The sequence below is a fragment of the Tenrec ecaudatus genome, unplaced genomic scaffold (genome assembly GCF_050624435.1).
Source record: "Tenrec ecaudatus isolate mTenEca1 unplaced genomic scaffold, mTenEca1.hap1 Scaffold_246, whole genome shotgun sequence".
In the NCBI taxonomy this organism is placed as follows: Eukaryota; Metazoa; Chordata; class Mammalia; order Afrosoricida; family Tenrecidae; genus Tenrec; species Tenrec ecaudatus.
The window spans coordinates 445,254-466,875 of record NW_027458640.1 but is presented as its reverse complement, the minus strand read 5'-3'; the positions used below and the strand labels follow the sequence as shown (position 1 = coordinate 466,875).

The 21,622-nt window shown below is 42.7% G+C and overlaps 1 long non-coding RNA gene across 2 annotated transcripts; it reads right to left on the bottom strand.

Annotated features, from left to right (window-relative positions):
- Positions 1-1,834: 1,834 nt before the first annotated feature.
- LOC142436376 (uncharacterized) lies at positions 1,835-20,998 on the bottom strand. Of its 2 annotated transcripts, none has more exons than XR_012781918.1 (4): positions 20,894-20,998; positions 20,556-20,599; positions 2,566-2,829; positions 1,835-2,198 (listed from the first exon to the last, which is right to left on the bottom strand). It is a non-coding gene; the product is annotated as an uncharacterized LOC142436376 (long non-coding RNA). The 2 variants fall into 2 exon arrangements; XR_012781919.1 differs by having other exon boundaries at positions 1,835-2,188.
- Between the last annotated feature and the right edge of the window lie 624 nt (positions 20,999-21,622).

Genomic DNA, 21,622 nt, shown 5'->3' with positions numbered 1-21,622 from the left:
GATAGTCTTCAGATGGATTTTGAGTTCTCACTGTTCACCTACCCTTCGACAAGATGGATGTTCATCATTTGAGCTCTGGGACTTTTTCCTTCATTACATTTGAATTTAATTGTCACTATCTTTGGATCCCACATGCTGGTGTGCTTCTTCATTGTGGACTTCCTTGACACCTGACTTAGATGGCTGCTTCTTTGAAGACAAGCCTTTTAGACCCCAGATAATTGATAGCCTGGCACCATCTGCTTTTTTTCACCCCACTTTGCTGTAATGCCCTTATCTTCATTCATTTTTCAATGAAGGTAAGTATTGAACAGAGCCATGTTAAGATCTTGTACCCAGAATATGATCACCTAGAGGATGGATCTAGCTAAATCTTGTCATAAACCATGGGCACCTCTACCTAGTGCCTGGAAAGTGAACATGTGATACTCCACAACTGTGTTACTCTGGGTTGACTAGGGAAATAATTCATAGACATTCATATGTGTACAAGAGAGAACTTTATATCGAAGAGCAATTGTACATTAAGAAAGCATACCTGCCCAGTCCAGTTGAAGTCACTAAGTCTGAAATTAGCCCATATATCCAATACCAGACTATAAATTCTTTTCAGACTCACACAACATATACAATGATGTCGAATGCAGGAAGACCACATGCCAGTGAGTGGAAATTCTTTTGGATCCAGTGGAGGCGGAAACATCTCAATGCTGTCAAGGGTCTCCACGTGGCTCCTTCAGCTCCAGGGCTCTAGTGTCGCTTCATGTGTCTTGTTCACAGGAATGTCTCACAGGGCATGAGCTTGTGTCCCGCCTCCAGGGAACTATTTATCTCCTCAATGCCTCCAAATAAGGTCATCAAACTGCACCCGCACTGACAGACTAAACTCCACCCCTTCATTCTTAAGTCTCAAATTGACAACAGATTATGCAACTACCACAGCAACCAAGGAGGCAGATGAAGAGGAGGACAGGAAAAGAGAAGTAGGTGCCTTCTCTGTTTTATACTCTACTTAAATTTGTATCTTTATGTTATTATTATTTTTCTTTATGTTTCTTTTTTGGGTTTTTAATTGTTTTTGCTATTGTCTCCCTGTTTGGAAGCAAAAAAGAAGTGGATGCATGGAGACAATAACTGAGGCAATGGTTTATATGGAAGGGGGAGGGGAATTAGGGAGTAATTAGTGGATCTGTGAGGCACGAGTGAGCATTAAGCTTATTTGACAATGGATATACAACTCTTTTCTAGAAGTGTTTTAAGTATGGAAATCTGAATGTTATATCAGGAACATTACAAAAGAAAGGGGGGAGGGACTTGATCTATGGTTACCATGTGTGAAGGAGGAAGAATTTTTGCTTAGGTGATAGTGAATTAATTTTAATGGTGGTGGAAAAATATGCAGGGTGATTAAAATAATGGTTGTACAACATGAAAAGAATACTCAGTGGCACTGAATTACACATGCAGAAGTTGTTGAACTGGTGAAAGTTTTGTTACATACATTTTTGCAAGTATGTGAAATATATTACATGAATAATAATTATGGAGGGGAAAATTGTTCCATAATTGACTGTGGTAGAGATTGTACAACTCTTCTTGATATGATTGAGGTATTGAATTATACGATAACTTGAAAAGTGCCAATAAAAGTGATTTGTTTTGTTTTGAAGAGAAGCAAATTCTCAGAAATGTTCATCATTTTACCTCCCACTTTAACCCTACAGCCTGCACATTTCATGGGGTACCCTTGTACTAAGGGTAGAACTGGGCTGCCCAGAGAGAAAGTGAAACATTCCAAGAATAATAGTATCCCCAGGAATTCCCTTCGTTATGGCTCACACCTCAGGCCAACTGTCTGCATTTCTACAAATCTACACATGGTTTTCAGGAAGAAATTGTTTGTCCATAGTGAGTGCAAATGATGAAGGGTAGAGATTGACCTCACAGAACAAAGGTCAGAAAAATTCCCTCTAGAGGCCATTACTCAGCTGCTCCTACTCAGAACCATCCTCCTTCTGCTTCCACATGCACAGCACACGTGAATCACCTAGAGTAAAATATGGTAACAGAGCTCCAAGTCACAAATGAAAGTCAGACTTCTTAGGTCTTCATCCTTACCATGTTGATCATAGATGCCTGTGGAGGTAACACCCTTCTGGATTCTTCCTGGTGACATGAATGTCCTACCCTGTAAGCACCTTCATGTCAAAAACAATGATTTTCATCTTAGAATGGTTTTAAATTATATCCCCCCCCTTTATTCCTAGGTGTGATTGTTCAGGTAGAGCTGCTACAGACCAGTCATGAGTTGGGAAAGCTATGTGCAATGTCTCAAAGTGCTATGTCTAACTTTCAGGTCTGCAGATATCAAGTTTCTAGATCTATCAGGTTCTGGGAAACACAACCTGTGTTAGGTGGCAAAGAAGTCTTGTGATGAGAGTCTTAGCAACAACTCAGTTTTCACATATTGATACATTGAAACCACAACAGCTCAACCAGCTGGGTGTACTTTAAGTGAACAATCTGAAACCTGAGGACAATGACATGTAAATGTAGGAAACTTACCAGGAGACACAGTGAAGGCTAAATGGTCAAACATCTCAAGCATCACAACACTAACTGGGCAGCAGAGGGAGCTCAGGGTACATGGGACACAATCTTTGCCACAGGAGCAGGTGCAGGGGATGCCAAGTTTGTTTCCTCTTGTGTCTGGAGTTTCTCAGTTCACCCACGTGGAGTACCTCTTCAAGGACACTTCAGCAACTACAGTTCTCATGTCTCTTATTTTCCTGAAGGGAAGATCCTAAAAATTAAAATTCCTTGTTCTTCCTGAGAAGACAGGGGAGAAAGAAATCACACTTGGGACAAGTTGAAATCAATCCCAGAAGGACCGATAATCTCTCTAGGCTGTTAAAATCTGACCTCCATGTGCTTCTCTCAACACAATCAGTTACTCTCCATCCTAATTCTTTTTTACCAGTTACTGTAGGTTGAAACTATATGTGTGTGAATCCCAGCCCAAATATCTCCTGTGAAGAGAAAACAAAAGCAAACCTGATTTTACCATTTCTGAAATAATTGACAGTTGCATGTATTTTTGAAACTTGGAGAAACTGACATTTTGAGATTCTTAATAAAGCATCAAAATGTCTCATAGTCATTAGAAATCATATAATGGCGCTTGCCCCAATCCCAACTATGTGGACTCTCCCCCTTCCCTTCCCCCCACCCCTACCTAAAGAAGGCAATTCAGAGAACAGAACTGAAGCTGAAGCTTGGGGACATGTGCATCTGTGATTAGAGCACACGGGAGAAGCGAAGAGGGTAGGAGTGTGAGAAGAACACATCCTGACCCACTAATCCCCAAGGACGATATTACTGCTCATAGCAGATAAGGCACAGTGAGGATCATAGGGCCAGTCACACCACAAGACATGATGTCCCTAACTGAACCATATCACTATGGGGGACAACACTGGAGACTCAGGGTGGGACTTGTGTCTGATCAGACCCCATCACATTGGGGCAAAATACTAAGGGCATGCAACAGCAAGGGAAGCAAAGCAATGAAGTCCCCGGGGAATGCCAAAATTAGATGTTGGGGACAGTGTGACACAGCACCCCTTCAGACTCGACTTGAAAGCATTCCTAAAAGTCAAAAACCAGCCTGCAACGATTTATATGCATTTCTTGTTTTGTCACTGGCTATCTTTTTGTTGTTATTTCTGTTTGTTCGGTTGGTTTTGTCTTCCTCTGTTGTTTTGTTTGGCTTTGCCTTGTTTTTGTTCTTATTAATGTCTCTGCATGTCGATCTAGATAGAAGACTGGATAAACAATTCAGAGAAGGAAAAACAGGACCAGTGGTCCCGGGGGGACATGGGAGAAGGAGAGGTGGGAGAATAGAAGGTGGGGGTGAGGGGATCAACCAACCCAAGGTCAAGTTAACAACAAATGAACTAAAATCGTTGGAGAGAAAGCATAGGATGCCTAGTGGGGATTAATCGAGGGCAAAGTCAGAGCGAGGAATTACTGAAACTCAAATTAAGACTGAACATGTTAGTGGGACAAGAGGAAAGTAAAAGGAAATGGAGGAAAAATTAGAAAGCAAAGGGCATTTACAGAGGTCTAAATATAGGCATATACCTATGTAAATATATTTATATGTAATGGCAGGGAAATAGATATGTTAGGTATTAAGGTTGAAGATGGAAACTGGACCTCAACTCAAATACTCCCCAAATGTAAGAACACTTTGTTCTAAAACCCTGCATTCTGTGATGCTCACTTTCCCAACACGATGGCGGTCGACAAATTGGGTGCATAAGCAAATGTGGTGAAGAAAGCTGATGGTTCATTGCTATCAAAAGATATAGTGGCTCTGGTCTTACTGGCTTGAAGATAAACAAACAGACATGTAGTTGAGAAGCAAAAATGGAAGAAGCACACCAGTCTGTGTGATCATGAAGTGTCCATGTGATCATGTATCAGGCATCAAAGACCCAGAACAAAAAAAAAATTTTTTAATCATATCCATGTGAATGAAGAAGTGTGTGCAGTGGAGACCCAAAGCCCATCTATAGACAATTGGAAATCCCCTTACATATGGGTCACAAGAAAGAGAAGAGTCAGTCAGAGTGTACTACAGCACCAATGAAACAGACAACTTTCCTCTAGTTCTTTAATGCTTCTCCCCCCACTATCATGACCTCAATTCTACCTTACAAATCTGACTAGACCAGAGCACGTACACTTCTACAGCTAAGATCTCACAACAAAAGGAATCCAGGACAGATAAAACCCTCAGGGCCAATAATGAGAATAGAGATACCAAGAGGATAATGGGAAGATGGGAGTAGAAAGGGGGCATCAATCACAAGGACTGACATATAACTCCCTCCCAGTGGGACAAACAATGGAAAAATGGGTGAAGGGAGACAGTGGAAAATGTAAAATAAAAATTTATAATTTATCAAGGTTCATGAAGGAAGAAGAGTGGGAGAGGGAGGGGGGAAATGAGGAGCTGATATCAAGGGCTCAGGTAGAAAGCAAACACTTCCAACATGATGATGGCAGCATATGTACAAATGAGCTTGACAATGGACGAATGCATGGATGGTGATATGAGCCATAAGAGCCCCCAATAAAAGTATTTAATAAAAAAGAAAGCATTAGTATTATAAAGCATAATACCTAGATTTGGAGAACAAAATCAACTCCTTAACCATGGGAGACTTCCTCTAGTTTTAGGAAGATGCCCTGGAAACGTCCTGATGTGTTATGCAAATTCACGAACAGCATTGGCTTCTCTGGGAGATGTAGAGATCTTCAGCATTTAAAGAACATCTAAGTGTAACTTGATACCTTAAAATTCTTGGTGTGCAAAAGATTTGTGAAGGGAAGGCAAGCTTGATTAAGGCAAGACAAACCTGCAGGGAAGGAGCAAAACTCAGGAGCCACTGTCATATTCAGCTCTAGTGGACAATTAGGGAAGGTCTAGAAGGTGATGATGAGGGTTTTACTTTTAGCATATGAATTTCCTTTCCAAAAGATAATTTAAAACAGAATTAGACAAGGGAAGCTTGTGTCAGATTAAATATATATTTCTACGGGGAATATTTAACTGCATCAAGAAAAGAATAAGCACCACACAAAGGGGTGGGGAGGAGGTGGGCACATTTCAAGGAAGTGTCTCTAACTGTAGGTTGACATTTCCATTAAGTCAATTCTTTCTCATAACAACCCTATAGGATAGAATAGGACTGCCCTTCTAGGCTTCTGCGTCTGTAAACCTTCATGGGTGTGGAGAGCATTCTTTCCCCTGCACAGCCATTGGAGATTTAAAATGATTGACCTTGCATTTAGCAGCCCATCGCATAATGAACTCCACACGCAGAGCTCTCCAAGATATCTAGAACATCCTTAGCTACTCTTGGAGTGACTCTCTTAGAAGTCATTCAACATTACTTATGACTATATAGGCAAAAGGTATGCAAATAGACATCTCCCCTGCTGATGAAAACCATCCAAGTCCCAACTCTGAAGTTCTTGGAGAGGTGCTCCAACTCTGGAATTCCCAGGTGCCAACATTCAGGACTGAACACATCAAGTCACCATGGAATCTGTATTGAGCTCAATTTTCCTTTTTGGAATTTCAAATGGTGCTTTGATGCAGATAAAGTGTGTATGAGGGGGCGTGAGTGAGAGGCAGTGAATATGTTATGATTTTCATCATCAGGATGTCGGTGTGTTTACAGGTGTCCAGTGTGAGGTGGAGCTATGGAATCTGAGGGAGACTTTAGGCAGCCTGAGGCTTCTCTGAGACTCTCCCCTGCTGTCTCTGCATTCACTGTCTGTGTGTATAATACACAGAGGGTCTGCCTAGGCCCAGAGAATGGGCGGAAGTGGGTTTCATACATTAATAGTGTTGGTAGGAAAAGCCACATAGATTCTCTGAAGGGCCAATTTACCATCTCCAGAGACAATAGTAAGATATACTATAACTTCAAATGGACAATCTGAAATTCGAGGACATAGCTCTGTAATTCTGTGCAAAAGACTCAACAGTGTGGTAGTTATATAATCTGGTGTAAATTTGGGACTTGAGAGGATAAAGAGGGAAGGGTTGGAGTCTGTCAATTGGATCATAGCCAATGACGCCTATGTGTGGGCATCTCGATCTCCTGAGAATTCTGGGAAATCCCATATTCCATCTTTGAGGGGAAGACACTCTTTCTAATCCCTGGGAGACACCCTACTGACAAGGGTGACCCCCTGTGAGACATCCCTGAGTAGAAGCCATGTGGATCTACCTCATGAAGCCCTGGGTGCTGGAGAATCCATGTAGAGCCCCCATCAGCACTGAGAAACTTACAATGCCACTCGATCCAAAGACTTTCTGCCCACTTTCCTGTGATCATCTTGCATTCTGGATCATTGCATGTACTTCATAAGTCTGAAGAGGAATTTATACATTGGTATCCGACATATGTGCAAATTATGGACTTATGGGCTTGGACCTAACTGGGGTTGAGATGCTTTCTTAATGTACAATTGCCCTTTATATTAAATCTCTTATACACAATATGCGTGTGTCTATGGATTTGTTTCTCTAATCTACCCAGACCAACGCATACAGTTAGGGGAAGTCAGAGTTAACCAAGACACGAATGTACTCTAGTGGAAGAGGTTAGGCTGCAGGGGCCCTCAGGACCCAGAGCACAGGTCTCAGACCGAGGAGCAGTTGCAGATGGAGCTTCACCACTGGCTTCCTGTTGTGTCTGGGGATTCTTCTCCTTCTCGGTATCCCTCAGGGAATCAGTGCATCTCCTCACATCTTTCTCAAACACTCACCCAATCTCCCTGTGACGATAGGATGATTTTGAACTTAGTTTCTGTTTCGTTTTCCCCTTGAATCGCGCCACATTTCCCATATAATTGGTAATTCCTACATCTAGGATGAATTCTGTTCACATCATCTGCTTCATCAAGCTCTTTATGCCTTGCATTCAATACCCCTTCTGTATTCCCTCCTTCCCTGGGACAACAGTCCCTGCTGTGCAAAGGATCTCACTTTATTAGCTTGTGTGTATATATATTTTTCCAGACAACATATTACAAGAACTTATCACCAGTAGCCCAATCCTATATCAAGTCGCCTGTCTCCATTCATCCAATCGGAGACTTTCTTCTCTGAGTTCATTCATTTTATTAATTCACAGCTCCTGTCTGCCCTTGTCCACCACAGACTGATTTTAGAGTCCGTTTTTTTTTTCTCCAAAGGCTGTTTGTTTAATTCAGTAGTTGTGAATATTGATACAAGAGTGGGAAAAGGGAGACAAGACACATTTTATGCTTAGTCTCAAGGTACCTCCACAGAACTCACCTCCCTTCGTGCCCTATGTCCCCTTGTGCATGGGCTATACACGTCCTATTCTGCACAGGGCACCCACAGGTTCCCTTCAAGTTCTGTGGGTGGCTATGCCTCCACATATTATTGAGAGCAGAATATCCTTCTCTAGAGACATGACCAGGAACTGATTTTCCCTCAATTAGCAGTGTGACTGCTGTAGTTACGATCGTGTATTTCTGAGTCGGACACAGAGGGAAAGGTTGTGGGAACCCAGACACAAACACCAATACAGGGATATGGCTGGGCTCAGGGGTCACTGAAAGCCCACAGATAAAAGGGGCCCTCAGGGGAGAAATGTAGAGGAGCCTAAGAAGGATTAGTTAAATTAGGTACCTATTTCCTCTACCTGCAGAGAAAATGTCCCTACCACAGACCTCCACATTCTTGTAGCTCAGTGTATGTTCTTGTATGCACTTTATTTTTTGTGTGTGCTTTTGTGTGTGTTTTGTGTGTGCTAGCACATTGCCTTAAGATGTTATACAATGTGACAGAACTTGTAGTCTGTTCTGCATTTATTTTATTATTATAATTCTAGTATATTTTAGTGTGTCTTTGTGGTTTTTCTTAAGTAAATGCATGTGTATTTATTAATCTGAGGGTATTATATGAAGATTTGTTAGTTGTAGTAGATGTGCTAATTTGTTCACAATATGCATGTGTATGTTAATATGACTGTTAGAATACAAATGTCATTTTGTGAGTTTCCTGCTAGTGTGTGTTCACTCCAACTCATCTGGGCTCTTCATCAAACTTTATGAGCTCGCATCTCCTTGAATAATCTACTGAGTGTTAAGAAATGACTTAGGCTGGGGAATCCATTAGAGGCCCATAGTAATATGCACAGCAGAGTGTGCTAATCAGTGAAACTTCTTTTTGAAGTGGACAATAAGAGACAGAGGGACATGAACAGCAAATCCTAGAGGTGAGCTGGTCAATGCAGAGACAGCCTTAACTAGGAAACAGGCCAAGGGGGATGCTTATTTTCTCCTCTCTGCAGCTCTTGTGTTTACAGATGGCAATGATAAAGCCTTTGTAAAAGGATGCATGCTATACTCAAAGAATGCCTAGTTGTAGGTAAATGGGTAATGCCAAGAGCCAAGGTGACGGCTGAAGCTTGAAGGTAAATGAGATGGATCAAGGAAAGAGATAACTTATCTTCCGTCATCTTTGCCCAGAGCATGAGGTTCAAGCTCTCTAAATAATGTTCAACTGATGACAAACAACACAAACTGTTGGAAAGGGCTTATTCACTTGTATTCTAGGATGTCCCATCCATAGACTTGGGCTTCTAGGAAGAGGGTGGATAGCTAGTGTGTGGGCATGAGCTTGTAAAACATGCTCCACCAGGAGGCTGAATGGGTAGGAAGACAAAATGAGTGTGGAGGGAAGAGGCTGTGCTTCGATCAAGTGGGGAGGCATTAGCCTGAGTGGCTACTTGGATATCATTACCATTGGCCTTTTGCAAGCACCAGTGAGTTTCTAAGGCAAGGAGGTGTGAAGTGGCAGTTATCTGACAGAGGTGTAGGTTAGTGCCCCTATAAAACTAATCTGCAAATCAGCCTACTAGAGAAATACACATTTCATAAAATTTCTCCTACCCACTCATCATGCATATGTGGAATATAAGGCTCACCATTCCCCTATGTTATAAGTCCAGGTTCCAATTTCAGAGCTCTGGGGCAGGCAGATTGAAGAACAAGGTTGGATTCTAGGACCCTTGTTGAAGGCCATAAAGACTCAGCCTTGAAACGGCTGAGAAGTCTCAAGACCTATGTGTCACTGTTTGCTGATTTCTTCTGTGAGTTTACATTTAGAACAGACTGTTAAGAACAAGAACGTGTGCAAGCTCTGGGAAAATAGGTCACAAGAGTTGCTATGTGTACCAAATATGCTTGCTTAACAATGAGATAATTAACCCCAGGTTGTTTCTGCATGGTTAAAAGGAGTATGAAAAATAAACGCGAGGCTTCAGTATTCACTATTGCCCTCCCAATAAATTCTGTCTCACTCCCTCTTTCAGGACTGTTCAACTCATTGGCTGGCTTGGACAAGAGTGGCACCCAAACCAGGGACACTGAAAACGGGGGACAAAGTGAAGGACACCGTGGATTACAAAGGTGTACACAAAGAGATTGGTGGTGACGTGAGTAGCTATTGGGAGAAAAATGGGGCAAGGAAATAGCAAACAGATTTTTGTAAATATTTTTCAAGATATGTTAAAAGCTAGAGGAGCAAAAGTAAGCTACCAAAGAATAGAGAAGTTTTTAGATTTTGTGGTTAAGGTATGTCCTTGGTTTCCTGAGGAAGGGACTGTAAATATTGAAACTTGGCAAAAAGTAGGGAAATGGTTAAAAGATCACTACACCACTAATGGACATAGAAGGTTCCCATAGACACGTTTAGCTTATGGGATTTAGTTAGGGATAGCCTGTACCACAGGCATGAGGGACTCCAGCCTGAACACCAATTTGCATGCTCAAACAAAAGTGAAAGTAAACTTCCTTCTGCGCCTCTGCCTCCTCCTCAACCACTGAAGTCACTGAAAAGTTAACTGGAGGGCTTTGAAAGCAAGGATGAGGAACCCCTTGACCCAGGCGATGTGGAGCCCTTAGAGGACAAGGTGGCACATTATCATGATGAGGATTTGGGTATTTTCGCTGCCTCCGAGGCACTTCAACCTGAGAATCAAAACCTGGTGCAAGATACTCAGAAGTCCTGCCCAGATTAAACAAAGGTGGTAGACTGGGAGGAAGCTTATGCATCATTAGCAGCAAAGATGAGGGAAATGCAAGTCAAGTTAATAGAAAAGCACTCTGAGATAGAGTCCCATGAATGGGTGCCAAAACTTAATGGGGCCAAGGTATTTCAGAGGCTTCAGAGTGCATTCAGTGAAAGGAATCCTTTTCTAGAAGACTTGCCAGTTGCAGCACTGGTTGTGACTGGGGCTCCAGGAAAGGATCTATGCTTAGTGCTGCCGCACATGCAGCAAAACAAGGAGAGGCTATAGGGGAGTTCAGTATGCAGTTCCCTGTAACTGAGTGACAGGATGCCCAGGGTAATCTGATGAGAGATCATACTCCTATTCCTTTCAAACAGCTAAAAGAATTCAAGGTTGCTTGTGACCAATATGTCCCGAGTACCCTTTTACTCAATCTTTATTAGATACACTTTCCATCGTGGTACTTGCCCTCACAGAATGGAAACAATTGGCTTTTGAAAATGCCAGGCAGTGCTGAGACCTTTTAGAAAAAAGGGCAACATGTCCGAATATATCAGACTATGCTTGGACATTGGACCTTTCTTTACTCAGGGGCTTGCGACAGCAGCTGCTTTGTAAGGAAAAACAGTAAAGGAGGGTTAATAATACTATGGAACTTATGGGAGCCCTGCAGGCTGGGCTCCCTTCCCCCTCTGCTATTCCAGCCAATACATATGAGATCATTTTAGATTTAAAAGATTGTTTTTATACCATGCCCTTGGATCCAAATGATTGTAAAAGATTTGCCTTTAGCGTCCCTTCCACCAACTTCAAAGAGCCTATGAAGAGATCTCATTGGCTTGTTTTGCCTCAAGGGTTGGCCCCGAACCGGTATTAATATGGGGACGAGGGCATGTTTGTGTTTTTACGCAGGATGCTGAGGGAGCACGGTGGCTGCCTGAAGAGTTGGTGCGGTTTGCAAACCATGCGGATGGTAATTTGCCTCGGTGTGTTTCTGAGGACATTGCTCAGTGAGCAGTATAGGCTTCTGTTCCTGATTTACCCTTCTTATATCCTCCTGTCTGGGAAGGTCCGGAAATCAAGGTGTGAGTTAATGACTCATGCCCTCCCTGTACAAAGTGAAGGAAATGTAATCTCACCCACTCCGCAGTCTTTTTCCCCTTGTGGACTAGAGACTCAAAAGAATAAAAGCATATTGTAGAGATTGTGTCTCACGGACAAGCCCATCAGGTATAATATCTCAAAGGAATTATATATCATAGCTTGGTCTCGCAACCAGGACAATACTAAAAAAAAACACTGCTGAATGGGAAAGGGGGCTGTCTGTAGGACTTTGGTGGTCAGACTCGGGTTTTCCACAAATTCAATGGTGGAAAATAGGGGCTGCTTTAGTGGACACGAAGCTTATGGGCCCTTCCTCCAGACCGCAGGGAAACGTTACTGCCTGCGTACCATCGCCTTATGTACTTTTGGCAGGGAATATTACTATAGATCATGATGATTCTAAGTTTAACATGTCTTGTAATAATTGTAATTTGTCTACTTTTATTACCTGGTCCCCTGAAGATATTATCATCGCCATTTTGTATCAATCTTCTTTTGTTATGCTACCAGTGAATATTACTGGGGCTTGGTGTTCAGAAAGAGGGTTACAGGTATTAGAAGAGATTGAAAAGCATTAACCAGACCCATGTGCTTTGTAGGTTTGCTTATAGCAAGTATTTTACATATACTAAGTTTAGGTGCTACTGCTACTACTGCAGCAATTGTACTTTCACAAATCATACAAACTGCCCACTGTGTAAATGAATTATCCAAAAATGTGACTACTGTGTTGGGAACTCAAGAAGATATAGACAGGAAGTTAGAACAAAAAGTAAATGCTCTTTATGACATGGTCATGTATTTAGGAGATGAGGTGCAAGGGCTTAAGGCCAGGTCTAGTCTACAGTGCCATGCTGTACGTACATGGATCTGTGTTACACCTAAATAGTACAATAACAGTCAGTATAGCTGGATTAAAGTGAAGAACCATCTTCAAGGTACATAGCACAATACTAATGAGTCTTTAGATTTATTACAACTCCATCAAAAAATATTAGCCATAAAATATGCTAAGTCTCTTGATTTTGATGCCGCTAAACTTGCTGAGGATTGGCTCCAGCACTTTTGAGTTGCTTTCCCTTCATTAGGAAATCTCAGAGGCCTACCTCACATGCTTATGTCTCTAGTCAGAGCGGGAGTGTGTGTATTGTTGATCTCATGCATACTCCCTATGATACTGCACAGGGTTATGGTTGAATTATTGGACTTAAGAACAAAGCTTCATGAAGTACACCTGTGCACTTTGCCCCCTCCCCAAACAGGGGTGTAAGACGGAGGCTGGTTAGTCAGAGATGCGTAAGATGGAGTCTGAGTTTCCCAAACTAACACGGGTCATAGTCACCAACAGGACTGTGACTGATGACAGGTAAGGGTGATTTGAGGACTCCACAACCTAAGACAGGCACAGTCAGTTGCCGACATTTTGAGTAAAGACACCTTCAGTAAATAGAAAAGGGGGAGTTGTTGAAGGCCATTAAGACTCAGCCTTGAAAGGACAGAATTCTCATGACCTATGTATCATTGTGTGATTTCTTCTGCGACTTTATGTTTAGAATAGACACTTAAAAACAAGAACAAGGAAGTATGCAAATGTATCAAATGTAGTTGCTTAACAATGAGATAATTAACCCCGGTTGTATCTGCATGGATAAAAAAATATGTAAAATAAACTCCAGGCTTCAGTATTCCCTGTTGCCCTCCCAATACTTTTTGTCTCTCCTTTTTCCTTAATCATCACTCCCCCTTTCAGGACTGTTTGACTAGTCGGCTGGCTCTGACAGCCTCTCATTTATCAAAATTCTTAATCTAAAGCTTGAGTAAATTTTAACTCCTTCCAGAAAATTGGTTAGCTTATGGAAAAAAGACCAAACAAAAACCCTGAATACTGAAAATAATAGTCAAGAGATCAATAGTTACACTGTATTAGCTAAATCTGCTGAACTATGCCTCTTTAGAGTATTGAAAGGAAAAGATATTACCTCGAGGACTCGGTTCACCTGACCAAAACATGCTATTGTCAATTGATTTCATGTGCATTTGAAAGATGGACAAAGGAAGGCTGAGGAACAATGAATGCATTAGAATTGTGGTTCTGGTCAAGAATATCTCACTTACCATGGACAGGCAAAGGACAAACAAGTCTGTCTTGGAAGAAGTAATGACAGAGTGCTACTTAGAGGTAAGGATGGTGAGAGTTCATATTATATACTTTGGACATATTATCAGAAAACATCATTCCTTGAAAAGGATATTCTGTTTGCAAAAGACGAAGGGCAGTGAAAAACATGAATCCCTCTACTAAATGGATTAACAAAGTGACTGCGACAATTTGTTCACCCTCACATCACGGCCCACCAAACCCCAAGCATGATATTCTTGCTCAAATTGGCCAATGCACAGAGAGGACCATAGGCCCAGCCACACCACAAGACACAACATCCCTCAATGACCCATAGCACTATGAGGGACAACACTAGTGGCACAGTGTGGGAAATGTGCTCGATCTGACTCCACCACACTGGGGCAAAATGCTAAGGGCATGCAACAGAGCAGCAAGGGGAGCAAAGCAATGAAGTGCCCGGGAAATTAAAAAATAGAGTGTGTGGCCAAGGCATGGTACCACATCAAACTCAACCGATAGTAAAATACTCTTAATGGTCAAAAAACAAACCTGGGACGATTTCTAGTCTTTTCTCTTTTTCTCCAATAGTTGTTTTTTGTTTGTTTTGCTCTGTCTTGTGTTTGTGCTTACTATTGTCTTTGCATGTCTATCTAGATAAGATAGGCAAGATAAACACACCAGAGGAGAAAACAATGGGGCTGATGGTTCTGGGGGGGGATACAGGAGACGGGGAAGCGGGGGAAAGGAAGTGGTTGTTAACCTGGGGTCAAGGACACAAGTAATCTAAAATCCTAAAATCGATGTCGAAGATACTCTGGGATGCCTGGTAGGGCGTGATCAAGGGCAATGTAATGAGAGGAATTACTGAAAACTGATGAATGCCAAACATGATAGTGGGACAAGAGGAAAGTAAAAGGAAATAGAGGAAAGTACTAGGAGACAAAGGGCATTTATAAATTTCTAAATACAGTCATTTGCATATTTAAATATATATGATGAAATGGAAATAAATCTATGTACATATATTTAAATGTTAAGTATTAAGGTAGCAGACGGACATTGGACCTCTATTCCAGTACTCCCTCAATGAAAGGAGACTTTGCTCTAATAACCTGGCATTCTGTGATGCTCAGCTTCCTGACACAATCAATTAAGACAAAATGGTGCAGAAAGTTGATGCTGTCTGCCTATCAAAATAATAGCATCTGGGGTCCCAAAGGTCATCTAGCTGAGAAGCAACAAACTCCACATGGAAGAAGCACACAAACCCGTGTGATCATGAGGTATCAATAGGATCAGGGATCAGGCATCAGAGACACAAAACAAAAAATCCTATCAATGTCAAAGAGGGGGAGTATGGAATGAGACATACAGTCCATCTGTAGGCAAGTGGACACCCCCTTACAGAAGGGTATTTTATAAACTAAACCAGGACACTTGTAAATATATATACATGTATATGTATATATATTTATGTGCTGTATACATCTATTATATATATTATATATAATCATGATATATAAAATCATTCTATATAATATATATAATCATTATATATTATTATGTATTATATATAATGGATAGACATATAAAGCACAAAAGAATATAGCAGCTAATTAGTCCACACAGCTGTACAAAATGCTCAGTTCATCTCACTTCCATGAAACATTTAATATACTGGAAATCCTTCAACTCATGAGAGCCCCTGGGTCCAAGGTCAAGGAAGCAGACAGGTGAGTCTTATGTAGGGCAATGCAGGCAGTGTGGACACAGGAAGCAAACAGAAGGTCAGGTCATCAACAGTCAGCAAGACAATAGGATCCAACAGTCCCAAGCTCAAGTGATGTATAAACCAGCAACATGATGAACCACTTCTCGAAGGAATCTCAAGTTCTAGCGACATGATCCACAGGTTGGCAGTCCCACTGTTAGTGTAGCTCACAAGTTGGGGCAGAGAACTAGCAGGCACACCCTGATCTGATCAGAAGGGAGCAAGAGAGAGAGAGAGAGAGAGAGAGAGAGGCAGGATTTGCCTAGCCATTTATCTATTTGCCCTCCAATCAAACTGCAACATTATTAATACAATGTTCCTATTGCCCAAGTTGGCACAATAAACCAACCTATCAGAAAAGGTGAAAGGATGAGAAGAGCCAGTTAGGGTGCAGTATAGCACCAATGAAACATACAACTTTTCTCTACATCTTTAGTGCTCCCTCCCCCCCCCACCCCCCCCTCCCCGCCCCACTATCATGAACCCAAACCTACCACACAATTCTGGCTAGACTAGAGAAAGCACATGGTTACCGATAAGAGCTAGAAACACAGGGAATCAAGGGCAGATAAAACCCAGCAGGACTGATAATCAGAGTAGCAATACCAGGGGGGTAAGTAGTAGGTGGGGGGTGAAGGAGGAAATAAACACAATGATCTACATATAACTCCTTCTCAGGAATGGACAACAGAAAAGGGGTGGAAGGGAGACATCGGTCAATATAAGACACGAAAAAGCAATAAAAACATAAATTATCATGGCTTCATGAGGGAGGAAAAAAACGAGGAGCTGATACCAAGGGCTCAAGTATAAAGAAAATTTTTTAAAAACAATTGATAGCAACATATGTACAAATGTGCTTAACACAATGGATGTATGCATGGATTGTAATACAAGCTGTATAAGCCCCTAATAAAATGAGTTAAAATAAATAAATTAATTAAATTTTTAAAAACATACATTCATCCTCAATTGTGAGGATGGCACAGGAGAGTGCAGTGCTTTGTTGTTGTGCAATGGGTCCCTGTGAAATCGAATTGACTCAATGACAGCTGACATAACAGTCTCAGAATCCACAAATATGCATCCAGCACAAACACAAAGACATTAGTGTGTGTTTACATAAGGTATTATTTCTCTCATTAAAAACGGGAAGAGGTTTCTTCAGTTAATAAAATTGGAACAAACAAGGTGACAACGAAATCACTGAGGCATTCCTACCCCTCATTAATCCATTCTTCTGGTGAGCTGAAGGCAGTTCTCTAAGGGCCTCACAGCATGCCAGATGGCAGAGTATTTTCACAAACATGAGCTCTAGTCTAAGGGCAGCACAGTCACTAAGTTTTGTTTTTTTTTTTTTTTTACAAACCCTTGTGTGGAGGGCTGACTTTCAATAGATCGCAGCGAGGGAGCTGCTCTGCTATGTACAAAACCCCGACCCAGAAGCAGGTCGTCTACGAATGGTTTAGCACCAGGCTCCCCACGAACGTGCGGTGCGTGACGGGCGAGGGGGCGGCCGCCTTTCCGGCCACGACCCGTTTCCCGGGACGTGGGGCACTCTGTACCAGACCCCGGTTCCGAAGCACAGCGGGGGCAAGCGCGTGGCCCGCCGAGGCGGATGCGCTCGTGGCCCGCCTGCCGGCGGGGACGGCAGAGCACCAGCTATCCGAGGCCAACCGAGGCTCCGCGGCGCTGCCGTATCGTTCCTCCTGGGCGGGATTCTGACTTAGAGGCGTTCAGTCATAATCCCACAGATGGTAGCTTCGCCCCATTGGCTCCCCAGCCAAGCACATACACCAAAGTCACTAAGTTTTGAGTAGCTATTTGTCTTTCAAGGAAACTGTGAATCATGTAGTCCTGTACACTGAGGGTTCAGCTGGAAGATCAGAGATCTAGCAGAGCAAGAGACTGACAATAGTTAACTCACTGGATTTCAGTATGTTTAGAAGGTCTATAATCAATTGAATCAAAATAAAATGTCATGAGAAACTTCCAGCCTAACTGTATGATACATGAAAACTAAAAATTTTGGCAGAGTATTCACAAAAGATGAATAAACACTTTTTTTTTACTGTTTTGTTGTTTAAGTTCAACTTATTGGGTTCCAACATAACAATAGTTTTGAGAGAGTACTTAGTAACACCATCTCTGAGACCAGAAGTAACCTGAGACCAATGTCAGATAATGATACTTTAAGAAAACTGTAGACCAGTGTTGATAAGGGATCTGAATGAAAAAGTTACATTAAAAGCAGGAAACTGAGACAGATAATATATTAAAATAAGTATGTATCATGATTAATTCTAATTCATCCCAGAACTGAATTAACACAAGAAAATAAACACTCAGATATGTCTACTGATGGGGGGGAAAGTCAATTATCTAAATAGACACAGAATACATACTAAACAAAGTCAAAAGCTTTTCACGTTAAAAACAACTACAAATCTAACATGAAATAGGTCAAATCCAATATGCTAATACACATTCATGAAAAAAACTGCAAATTTCACATGTAGAAGAGGAAAAAATTCACACTACCTCAGAATCAGCATAAACATACGTGTCCATTTCCACCACTCATATTAAAAATTGTACTAGCTAAATTAATCAGAAAAAAAGAATTAATAAAAGGAAGAAAAACTTCCAGAAACAAATGAAAATTCCTTCTTCATCATAAATTGATGATTTCATATAAAAAGATGCCAAATAGGTGATAAATGCTATAGCTAGTAAATGTAAAAAAGTTGTAGGCTACATTTCAACACTCAAAAATAATTTGGTACTTAAATCCCTAGTGATTAACTGCTAATCTCCAACTCCCAAACTATTAACTCTTATATATTAAGATGCTGACTATCTTTCCAACACACCGATACCCTCCTAAAACACAAGAGGAGGAGGAGGTGATGCTGTTTGCTAGCGAATAGTGAGCTGGCCAGCCCGGCTGCAGGGCTAAAATGGGCACAAACAGGAATAGCGGATTTATATACGCACTTGGCAGGTAGCACACATATTTCCGAACAAGACTACTGGTCGACCTCCTTAGTGGTGATCCAAAAGGATACTACAAAAACGTGTGCATGGTACACACACATGCACATATGTACACACAAAAATCATGTAAGTAAAATAATAGAATTGAAAATAGACATTTTGTGAAACATTTTGAAACAATGATAAGATCTAAGAAACTAAAATGGAATCCAACTCAACTATTTAAAAGTTTGTGAGAACAGGAGGGAGAGCCTGGGGACCCCAGGGTTGGAGAGCGCCGACAGTGGGCCAGGGATCCAACTGGCATGCTGACACACAGTGCACAATGTGAGCATCTCCAACGTGTTTTCCTAATAGGATCTACCAGTCGACCACCTACGTAGTGTCTAGAAAAACAATTAAGTCCCCACTCAGTGGCTGGTATACCCACCTTGTCGGGCAGGGGGCAGCCTGGGAATCCAGATTAGGGGCCATCAGGGTGTGTGGAAGCTGCTCCAATCTCTCTCTTTCTCCTCCTTCCGCTCCTCTGTCCTCCCTCCTCTCTCCTCTAACCCAGCCCTTCTCTCTCCACCCCCATCTTACAGGGGAGATCAGATCAAATCATTCCAACATTGAAGGATTAAAAAGTGACATCACTATGAACACTTAGCCACCACAAGCCAGTTATCCCTGTGGTAACTTTTCCAGCAATTCCTGCTGAAAACCCAAAAGGTCAGAGGAATCTGGAGGTCCTGCTTTCACAGTCTATATTCCTGAAAATCAAGATCCAGCAAGCTTTAGCCCTTCTGCTCCAGGGGAGGTTTCTGTCCTCCCTCAGCTCACCTTAAGACACCTACATTACCTTTGCCAGGTGTACTGTCCCAGTCAAACAACCCACTTGACCCTGATAAGTCCATGGAGACTCTAGCTAAGGCTCAGAGGGAGCACTGTAAGAAATGCCAGTGCAGCAGCAGAGGCTTACTCTTGTGTATGTGCACAAGGTGCTCCAGTAAGTCCCCTTGGACTTCAGCATCTCATTCAGGGCCATGGACATCGTGCACTCGTTGATCGACAACTGTGGGCTCATCGCCTACCAGGCATCTCAACTGGCACATTCCAAACTGCTCCACCATCAAAGCCTGGGACATCCTGGCAACTGTGCGCCTGCTGTTGCCCTGCAGGCAGGCTGGCCAGCTCTCGCTGCACTCTGGTAAAGTAAATTGTCCTTCAGCCTCACAACGTTCATAACCCAAGGGCCCATTTCAGGGTCACTTCCATTTTCATCCCCAAAATAGAAGTCAAGTACTTTAGCATTACTTTTTTTTTGTTTCTTTGTTTCAGTTTGTTTTTTTTGATTCTTCTGTGCATAGTTTAGTTAGATTGCTTTTGTGATGGAGAACTTTCTTTTTTTCTTTAACACTTTTTGGGGCACTGAATCCACATATCCCACAAATTCCCACAATTCCATAGTTCAGCCATCTTAAGCACTGCAAAATCATTACCACAATCGATTTCATATTGTCTATTTTCCCACCATGATTCAATCGCCTTTAAAAAGGCTTATTAGTCACTTTCAGTTCTAGTGTTCAGTCCCCTCAATCCTTCATTCTTAGTGCCCAACTCCGCCAGCCACCCACCCCGACCCCACCCAGACATCCTTACAAACCATCGCATGTTATTTCATCTCCAGATATCCACTCCTTCTGTGCTTCACAAACTGAACCCAACAGAAGCAATAAAGAATACCAAGGAAAGGAAATGGGAATGGTTTAAAAAACCATAGTAATATATAGATAGAATTCTAAACAAGGGGTTAAGAAAAAAAAGGGCCGCGACCAATATTTTAAAGCCAGGGAAGACGTTTCTGTCACGAACTCAGCAAGAAATCTTGTGCCTAGAACAGACTCTGATCGGGTCCAGAGGGAGGTCAGCAGAACAAGACCCCGGGGCTCACCTTTGAGCTGAGGAGGTGCAAGGAGTCTCGGGGAGCAGGCATCGCTGTGTGGAAGGAAACAAGGGAGGGGGGTTAGGAAACTCACAAAGCAACAAATCTGGGAACCCGGACCCCAAAACCCCAGCCGTGATCCCCTTTCTCCAACAGGGACTCCCACCATGAACCCCACCCAATCCGAAAGCGGGGAAATAGGACTGGCCTTAGGGACACCCGCCTACCTCTCACCAAGAGAAGCACCGGCAGGGTTCCTGGGGGAGAGAAAGGGCGCTTGCACCCTAGTCAGCTGGACTAAAATAGCCTCCGCCCACATACATGTCCCGGAGCCCAGAGCCTCCCACCTGGGAGCGCCGGCAACAGGGTGCTCAGGCTGTGGGCGCTTCTCTGGCACCCCAAGCAGAGTACCGACAGTGGAATCCTTGCAGTGAGTTGCAGTTCAGAATAAGACACCGCCACTTCCGGCCCTGTCTGGGCGTGACCCGGGGTGGGAGGAGCTGGCGGGGTCAGAGAGGGGTAGGGGTCTGCCTTCACTTCCTCTCAAGGCAGCTCTTTCCCCGCCCATTTCTGCTGAGATGCCAGCACAGGCGCCTGGTGAGGGGGTGGGCGGGGCCTGGCCGGCTTGGGGCGGGGCTTGGGGAGGAGCCAGAGAGGAGAGAGGCGGTCCACGCCAAAGGGCCCACACCTGTGGCTGAAACTGCAGCGGCAAAGACTCAGATAACAATGGCTGAGGCACCAGTAATTTGGCCCTTTGCAGAGGGAGTGCATGGGTGACATGGTTGAGATAGAACCATGTACATTGGGTGTGGATGTGCATCCTCCTAACAAACTGGAAACACCCAACCCCCCAACTCTGCCAAAGTGTTAATGGGGCTGAAGCAAGAACTGAGGGTCCCTGCTTAACATATGAGTTCAAACAGTTACCGTACCATGGGCTCAGAAGATAAAGGGGGGCCTGGCCTCTATCACTTTCTGTTTATAAGGACAGGACTCCCTCATATGCAAATTATCTTTCAGGCACTAGGGTACAATTTCACCCTTGGGGTGGGAAAACTATCAGTTCTCTTCAGACA